The 9,230-nt window shown below is 34.9% G+C and overlaps 1 protein-coding gene and 1 long non-coding RNA gene across 4 annotated transcripts in view; one reads left to right on the top strand and one right to left on the bottom strand.

The window, feature by feature from the left end:
* The window catches only part of LOC114240837 (uncharacterized), a 208,325-nt gene that overhangs the window by 149,656 nt on the left and 49,439 nt on the right, over window positions 1-9,230 (bottom strand). The window lies entirely within an intron of this gene.
* Window positions 2,574-8,289, top strand: LOC114240838 (uncharacterized). The gene is made up of 2 exons (XR_016323532.1): window positions 2,574-4,533; window positions 7,189-8,289. It is a non-coding gene; the product is annotated as an uncharacterized LOC114240838 (long non-coding RNA).

Raw genomic sequence — 9,230 nt, 5'->3', positions numbered from 1 at the left:
CAATGTGGGTGGCGCATTTACGTTTTAGATGTCTATGGGCTCCAGTAACCACTTAACACCAGGTGGGCTGTGAGCTCGTCCACCCATCTAAGCAATAAATAAAAAAAAGAACCGTCACCGTGGAAGACTGCCTCCTGCGAATGTGAAAGCCGCTTCCCACTGTCCTATTTATATGTAGAGATTTCGGGTAGCCTAGAAACCTTCTCATCCAGGACAAGTGTCTTGAGACTGGTAGAAGAACGTTTTGAGAGCTCGCACGAGTAGGTACGATGAACGCTTGGTAGTAGTACGCGAGTAGGTATAAGGCTAGCCAGCCGTTATACTACAGAAATAAAACTTACAGTCATGTTTCAAGGTGGATGGCGGCATTTACGTTGTTGATGTCTATGGGCTCCAGTAACCACTTAACACCAGGTGGGTCGTGAGAACGCTCACCCGCTTAAGCAATAAAAAAATTAAGATCGAATTCTCAATTATTCAGTATAACGGCTACAGCCGTATACTTCAAACCCGAATGAATGACTGCCTCACGACAGAAATAGGATGATAGTTATATTTTTTTATTGCCCTTTTAGGCAGGATAGTGAGTGGTTACCGTGGCCCATAAACTTCAACAATGCCAAGGGCAGAGCCAAGCTGCTGCCTACAAACTAGCCAGCGACTAATCTAGGCTTACGGACCACCAATACGTCTAACAACTTACAAAAAATCTAAATCTTTTAGGTTTTCTTAACCAACCATAAATTTAAATATATATTCATTTTTCAGTCGGCTTGGTTCGAGATTTAGGTTCATAGTATCTATCTGAATCTTTGTACAACCGTTAAGCAATACAATTTTATTGAGACTAATTTCGCGTTCCAAAGTACAAGTCATCGCGACATTAACGTTAGCACCTGTAAACGCCACGTGTGCAGTGAGCTCATCTATCAATCTAGGACAAAAGCTTCGAGGAAGAAATCTGCGTCTTAAAGAACTTCGAATCAGTTAAATTATGGCGTGGCTATTGAAGGTTAAGGTTAAATATACGACAGGAATTCTTCGTACAGATGCGTAGTTGAATTAATATGGTTGATTCATCTTAAATTCTTTTTAAGGAATAATTGTTTATTTTGATTTTACCTTGTTACTTTTACCTTGTATATTGTTGAAATATGCTGAGAAAAATGACGGAATTGTGAACGATTTTACTTAGTTTGAATATTGTTTAACTACGATATGATAATACTGATTCAAAATATCTACATATGTATTACTAGAGAAGATAAGTGATCAAGTTTACGGACAAGCACATATGTTAGCTTAGCCCGTAGAAACTGTGACGTAAATATTGTCGCCGATCTCGCGAAATGAGATCAAAGTCTTACTTGCTTTAGAACAATTACTGTCTCAAAGCCAAACAGCCATAGATTTGTACTTTTGCAAACAGATAATACATACATTTGATTATATTATTTATATTATTTAGCGCAGGACCGGTCTTTGTGGCGAGGCTTGGGGGAGGCCTATGTCCAACAGTGGACGTCTGTGGGAAGAAGAAGAGTTTATATGCATTTTGGTGCTCTACAATATACAACTTTGTCTTGTCTATAGGGTACGTGAAATGAATGAAAGTGTATTACAGATACTAAGGTATTCACTCCTTTACCTCCAAATCATGGTTACTGTACCTTGAACCCAAACTCTTGATAATCACGTACTGGTAAGGCACGAAAGGCTATCTAAAAAAAATATTTTCCTTTTTACAGATGACAAAAACAAACTTCGTTTTAGTTGTGGTCGCCGTCACGTTCGTTTGTATTGCCGCAGCGCCAAGTGATTTCGGAAAACGCGACCTTGAGAAGAGTGTTGATCAAATCAGCCAACAAGAGCTTCTCTCAAATAGTCACAAAGAAGATGAAACTAACGTTCGCCGTAAACGTCACCAAAATTTCTACGATTACGCGGCGATAAGTCGATTCCAGTATTCCAACGTGCCCAATGGATTCGAAAATTCGAATTTCTTCAATATACTTTTTTCACAAATTCAAAAACAATTTGATCATATATCCAATTTTATAAGACCTTCTTCTGCATATTCACCAAATCCTCTGCCAATATTTGTTCCATCGTTTTATATCCCAAATAGTAACTGCAATTGCTATCCAACGAATGTTCAAGCTACTTTTGACAATAGCCAAAGTCAAATAATCCAAGATTTACCTCCAATTAACACCGATTATACCAGCGCAGATGTATCAATACCCGTTACTAGAACAGACATTAGACAACCGACCGCAACTTCAACAGCTAAAGAACTTTCAACCACAGCAGTGTCCATTATCGACGACAAAGTACGAACTTCAGCACCGATAACGACTGAAGAATTATCAACCGTTTCTACATCAACTACAAATTCTGAAGACACAGTTAGTATTAATTTCGGCGAAAATGAAAGTGATGATAATTATGAAGAGCTTGGTACTAGACCCATATCCTTCGAACCGATAAGAATAAATAATCAAAACGCTAGACCTGCACCACCAGTGGATCGTGGAAGCACACAAGAAGAATCTCAAAATTTAGACAGCTAAAATCGCGTTTAACAACTAAATATGTTACAAACACACTCGTCTATGAACTAAAGACCTTACTTGGAGGTTTGAACCTATGAAATGTGTGTCTTATTGTATTTATTTTAATGTAATATTATAATACTAGAAAATTGAAATATAAATCAATTTCATTCCAATTATATGCTTACTGTGAAGTTTTGTACTCATTTTACATGTATTGCTGCTAGTATAAGGTACTGTATTTTTTTATTTAACAACTATATTATATTCATGAACAAAAGTTTAAAGTAAATTGAAATAACTTAATAATACACATGTTGGTATGTTTCTCAAAATTATTTTAAAATAACTTTAGATGAAGACATTGATGAAATCCATCGTCGTGATCACATTGGTATTGTTATATGTCCATGTCGACGCAGAAGTAAAAATACAGCCAGAAGTAAATAATTTGTTGCTTCCGTACACAATATTAGATAATACCGACGGATTGGTTGTACTGAATGAAATTATTCCTAATGGGAAGCTTATGAAAATTATAGACCTGCAATTAAAAGACGAAGAAACTAAAAGCCGTCCCCAAATTCTGACTTATTGTTTTCAAATCATTGGAGATCCCAATGAGAACTACATAGAGAGATTTTTGTCTAAAATCCAGAAACCAGAATGTAAAGAAAGCACCGATGGAGAAGATTCTCACGCATGTGGAAATAATCTAGATTCTTCTTATTATTATGTCTTTAACTAAAGAAACACATTGTCCGAATAAAAGTATAGATCTCATTTCAAATAACAATGCAAAAATTCCAGGTAAATTTAAGTTTCGGTCGTGTTTTAGATACCACTATCACTTGTATTCTTCCCCATTTCTGGGATTGGTTCGATTAAGTTCTTATAGTTATATATTCAGCTGAAAATATGCTATTTCAATAGCTTTAACAACGTAAAAAGCTTGAATCGTCACACCTGTTGACGCGTTTAGATTTTCAAACATATGTTTTAAATTTTTGTTATTACCGTAGTCACGGTCGCATCTACTACTCGTTTCCACGCATATTATTGCGCATTCTACGTAAATATATTTTTCATTTTATCAATGTTATAAGTATTTACATTTCAATTAACTATTGTGTTTAAGCGTATCTCATAATGTCTAATTGAACCTGATAACCCTTTTATTTCATTGATTAAATTTATAATTATTATTTTCCTCGTTTCATTACTAAGAAATATTAATTAGCAATTAACACAAGGCTACCTATAATGTTACACATATATTTGTATATTTTTTGGATATAACAATTTCAATATCTCTGCTTTATATTTTCTCTCTACTTACAACGATTAATAAAATTTAATTAAATAAATAAACAATTTAAATAAAATAAAAATTCACTTTAATTTAACTTTATCTCATCTCATCTAATAAAAAAAAATACATCACGTCTGTTTGTTGATTTGTACTTATACGCAGCAACGAAGCAATCGAAAAACATTGTCATATTATGTAAAAACATAATAATATTGTTTGAGCTCCATGCTCTATTATAGAGTTTTGATCCCTAAAAAGAGAGTTTCGTAAGGAATGATAAACTTAAAGAGGACGAAACCACAGAGCTCTGCTATTTTTAAATAAGGCTCACAAGCGTTTCGCTTAATTTGCCGAACCGATGCAATAAATGTTTATGGTCAAAGGGAAACGGGCTTACCCGCGCAATCAAGCGCAGAGCAAATAAATCTATTAAATTAAACAGCGGGTGATAAGAAGAAACGCGAATACGTCATTTGGCAAAAACAAAGATTTGTAACTTTAAAATCCCGTATTCCGTTGCGTGAGGAAAACGGCGAATTATTAACATAACTCTGAGCACTTCGTGTTCAAGACGCAGACGTGAACGGACTGAGCAGCGAACCGGACGTTTTTATTTAATACCGAAACTCCATGTGTACATGTGACATAAAGAAAAAAAAAAAACCGGTAAGTCATTTATACATATCTTAAATCGTTAATAAAATGACCGTTTACAAAGTAAGCATATTTCTTTCAATAGCATTTGATTAAATGGTACGTTGGTAACGCTAATTCGATATCTTGCATCACTTATTTTATATCAAGAATGCAGATTTTCTAAACATATACATATTATGTATAAAATTTACGAAAATATTATTATTCATTTAAACTTATTTGTTGTGGGTCGTATAATGCAATAGCATCGTTTGTAACACTTTGACATCGGCGTAAATGCCTTTTTTCACCTTGCGTGGCCAGGTCGACAATCGGTGACTGTAACACAATTAGCTTATCGCTAAGTAGCTTATACAAGGCATACAGTAGAGCCTCCAGCCAGCTTGATGGTATATTGTCACTGATACTAATGGACATTAGAAATGCCGTTTCCTATCACTGACGATCTTTTAACTTGTATAGAGATAATATGTCCTTGAACACGGGAAATACAGTTAGGGTAGTTCACACCAGAGCAGAGTGATGCGTGGAAGAGTCCTCTTAAAACTAGTTTTTTATTTATTGCTTAGATTGGTGGACGAGCTTACGGCCCTACTGGTTACCAGAGCCTATAGATAACGGCTGCCCCACCCTTGAAACCTAAGGCATTACTACTTCACGGCAGAAAGAGGCAGGTTGGTAGTACCTTCCCTTGCCGACTCATAAGACATCCACTCAGTAAACGTAGGTTAAGCCACTTCGGTCACACTCCTACGAAGATTGAGCTCTCTTTTGGTAGTGTATCTTAATGGATCCCCATGGATTTTCTCTCCAGACCCAAACTTGTTTTAATTGATATATTATGGTGACAGAACGTTAATCCTTATGCGAAAAATTCTACCTCAAAATGTGCATGTAATTTCATTGAGTATAAGGTGTGTTGCACACTATCATGGATAGAATTTATAATATTTTGATTCCCGACAACGACAATCAGTTCTTCACGTGGTCTTAATCTGTTTGTAAATTAATTATTTTTTTACTTTACGTAATACTTAGAATAGTATTGATGACCCAGTCTCAAAGGAATGAGAGTCTGTAATTACGTACGACTTTGATACTATTATCATTAGATTTACAAATAAGATTAAGACTAAATTGACACTTTTAGACTAGAATAAGGTATTTTTTTAAAGAAATTCATTCATACGTTAGGGTTGACCTTTGAAAGACTCGTTTGTGAGTATTTAGTGATAAAAGTCTTTACTGGTAAGTCTGTCTAGCGATAGGTAGCAACGTTTGCCTTTATTAGCTACTAGCGGCCCGCTCCAACTTCGTTCGGGTCTTTAACAATAATTTCAAAATAAATAATTATAATACACACACATTAACCCTTATATTTGCGTCAGGTTTTTAAAAATAGAAAATTATAAGAGGTAGTTGAGTATTTTTTTATTATCATTTTTCTAATTTTCGTAACATTATTGGAGTTTTTGTAAGGATCCCTAATTTGTTTTAAAAATAATATAAAGCCTATGTCACACGGAGATAGTGTAGCTTCCAAACAGTGAAAGAATTTTTCAAATCGGTTCAGTAGTTTCGGAGCCTATTTAATACAAACAAACAAATCTTTCCTCTTTATAATATTAGTATAGATAAATATATATTAAAACTTTCTAAAGTATTCTTACAGTTGTAATTAACCGAAGTAATTTTAACAGTAGGGGTAGAAGTAATATTGATTGTTATTTTTCATGGTCATTTCACAAATTCACAGGTTTACTGTAAAACTGTGAAATTAAGTATGTGTAATGTATTTACAGTTTTACAGTAAAACTGTGAATACATTACAAATACATAAATTCACAGTTTTACAGTAAAACTGTGAATTAGTCTGCGCTAAGCTTTATAATTCACGTTTCACACCACGTGCTTTACAAATAAGACAAAAATAATTTTATGAATTATAATTGACTTGTGTCAGTCGTTATATGACGTGATGTGATTATTTTCGTAACAACGTAATAAAATTTGCAGCTATGTATGTATATGTATGTGTTTACGTACTTCCTCAGTTTTTTCTTCTTTTTATTCTGGTTCGTTCAATAAATACGTTATTAAGTTAATGTATAATATAGCTGACTCACTTAGTGGTGGTTAGCGCAGTTGACTGTTACGCCGCGGGTCGTGGGTTCGATTCTCACATAAGACAGACATTCGTGTGATAAACAGGTTTGTTTTCTCTTTGTCTGGGTGTTTATTATCTATATGTGTATATATTTAAGCGTATATAGGTATGCAGGTCAGTCTATAGTACCCGTAACACAGGGAATCCTAATTTTGGGCCGCATCACAGTGCGTAATTTGCTCCCAGTTACTAAAGAAATATGTACATGAATAATTGTTTCATAAATTGAATAGGAATCGACAAATATGAAAAGAAAACAACGAATTTACCAATTAACACACAAGATGAACACGAATGAGATAAATAAAAAGTAACATTAAAACATTTTTTTGGCATCAAAATTCAGAGGCATTTTCATAGTTAATGAACCATGTTAACATTTCCTGCACATGAAAATTTTGTAAAATTTTAAATAACCATGTAGTCCCATTAAGATGAGGAAGTTTAACAATTGTTTTTTTTTTTAAATGCCTAAAACAAATTACTCAACGTTACAGAAATGCCAGGAGCACCGGTCTTCTTTGTTACGCTACTCTTCGTCGGGACGATGTGCGCACCCCAAGTGAATTTGAGAAACCCTAACCCCGTTTTGAGCACAGTAAACATGTCATACGAAGATCTGGATTATATCGTGAAATTCAGAAGCGGACAAGTTCACGCAAAGCCGAGGACCTTATCGCCGTGCGCCAGAGCGATATTAGGCTGTTGTAATGGTAAAATAATGAACAGCAATTGCTCAGAATCACTCCAATGTGGCGCTTTTTTCTTCGATGAAAACCCCTGCGAGGATCGCTTTGTAGAAGACGCATTGAAAGCCGCCAAAGCTTTTTATGAGCAATCCAACAAACTTCCGAGGTAAAAGGAAATCAGAGCTCGATGTAATATTGGGAGACTGCTCAAGTTTGTCAATCCAAATATTTGGAGAATATTTTGAGTTTATTGAGCCAAGAGTGATTAAATTATTTTCAATAGCTTAGTGCATTTGTAAACTTCTTAACGATTTTAAAAGACTGGCATTTAAAATGCTTAAATAAATGTAATTTTTTTTTTATTGCTAAATGGGTGGTGGAGCTCACAGCCTACCTGGTGTTAAGTGGTTACTGGAGCCCATGGACATCTACAACGTAAATTCGCCACCCACCATGAGATATAAGTTCTAAGATCTCAGTATATAGTTACAACGGCTGCCCCATCCTTCAAACCGAAACGCATTACTGCTTCACGGCAGAAATGGGCAGGGCGGTGGTACCTACCCGCGCGGACTCACAAGAAGTCCTACCGCTAGTGAAAAATGCAACATTTATACAATACTTCGAGCGTAAGATTAAAATCAAATATTACATAATATGTATAAGAAAATACAGATTTGACAGGCTGAACAGATGAACTAGAAGTTCATTCGCCTGTACACAAACCTAAATCGTTAATAAATGACGTATTGCTCACACAAACAAGTAGACTTTATAAATGTAAGTGTGACCTTTATCTGACTGGTTTGATTCTAGTAGAATTTAATTTATAAACTTGTAGAATTTTCTAATGAAAGAGGTTCCTAATAACCTAAGATCTTGTCTAAATCGGAATGCATATCATAATTTTTTTAAATGATAAACGCTACGAGTATTATATTATTATTATGAACATACAATTGAGACCGTTAGTGCAAAAGTAGCGTAGCCCACAAATTTTTATATTGCAATTTATTTAATACGTAATAAATATTGATGCAAAACCGGCCTATTCGTAGTCTCACCCATAGAGAACAGGGCTTTGTAAACATTATTTTTGCGCGTATTGTTTTTGCCTACGAAGCAATAAATTCCAACCTCATTATCTCCATACTAACTATGATAAGCTTATGACACTTATGCGCTGACTGCCTCAATTGGAAAGATAACTAAAACTATGAAAAAAGTTTGGTAAAAACCTTGGTTCTAAATAAAAAAATACATTTATAACGTTAGAATCTTGCCTAATGACAATGTGTACTTTCTCATTATAATTTTTTTGCCAATATGTATTAAGGACCTCACGGCCCGTCTGATGTTAAGTGATTACCGGAGCCCATAGACATCGTTCATGCCGCAACTCCCATTGATTCATGAGTTCTAAAGTTCCGGCTTTTATAAAACAACGACCGCCCACTTGGCAGAAATAAGCAGGGCGGTGGTACCTACCCGTGCAGACTCATAAGACCTAGTCCTACCACCAGTAATTACGCAATTTACAATTTTTGAGATTTTGATTTTATTACACGTTGCTATTCCCTTCACTGTGGAAGTCAATCGTGAATATTTTTTAAGTAGGTATTTCATTACTAAAATTGATACCTGTATGCGTGCGTGATCCGAACACCGGCATCAATGCATCGCTAGATACGAATGCACCAGGCATCTAATCCTTTAGGCCACAACGACTTTAAAATAACCACCAACAAAAAGTAATCTATATCGTTTTACATATACGCTAAATCCATGAAATTGTCTTTTACTCACTCTTAAGTTCTCTAATAAGTACAAAACAAAAGCCGAATTTATAT

This window comes from Bombyx mandarina, chromosome 09 (assembly GCF_030267445.1).
Source record: "Bombyx mandarina strain Sakado chromosome 09, ASM3026744v2".
Classification (NCBI taxonomy): Eukaryota; Metazoa; Arthropoda; class Insecta; order Lepidoptera; family Bombycidae; genus Bombyx; species Bombyx mandarina.
This window is presented reverse-complemented; position numbering and strand designations above follow the sequence as displayed.